The following is a 279-nucleotide window of genomic DNA, read 5'->3' as shown; positions in this document are numbered from 1 at the left end:
GAGATGCACATCTCTCCTGGGGCATGGGACCAGCAACATCCCTTCTTCCTCCGGTCTGCCCTGCCTGCCTAAGGACACGTGGGCTCAGCACGGACACGCCGTTCCTCCTGGCACCCGCTGGATCTTAATTTAACCCCAATCCCCTTGTGTTAGGTAGCTCTTGGGGAGTGTTTCGCCCCAGGATGTGCCTCTGGGGCTGCCTGCGTGAGGTTGATGGGAACTGTGGTGGTGAGAGCCCGTACTTTGCTGCTCCTCGGGGCCACCACGGATCTCCCTGGG

This window comes from Cariama cristata, unplaced genomic scaffold (genome assembly GCF_000690535.1).
Source record: "Cariama cristata isolate BGI_N322 unplaced genomic scaffold, ASM69053v1 scaffold16781, whole genome shotgun sequence".
Lineage (NCBI taxonomy): Eukaryota > Metazoa > Chordata > Aves > Cariamiformes > Cariamidae > Cariama > Cariama cristata.
The sequence above is the reverse complement of the archived record's forward strand: the minus strand, read 5'-3'. Positions refer to the sequence as shown.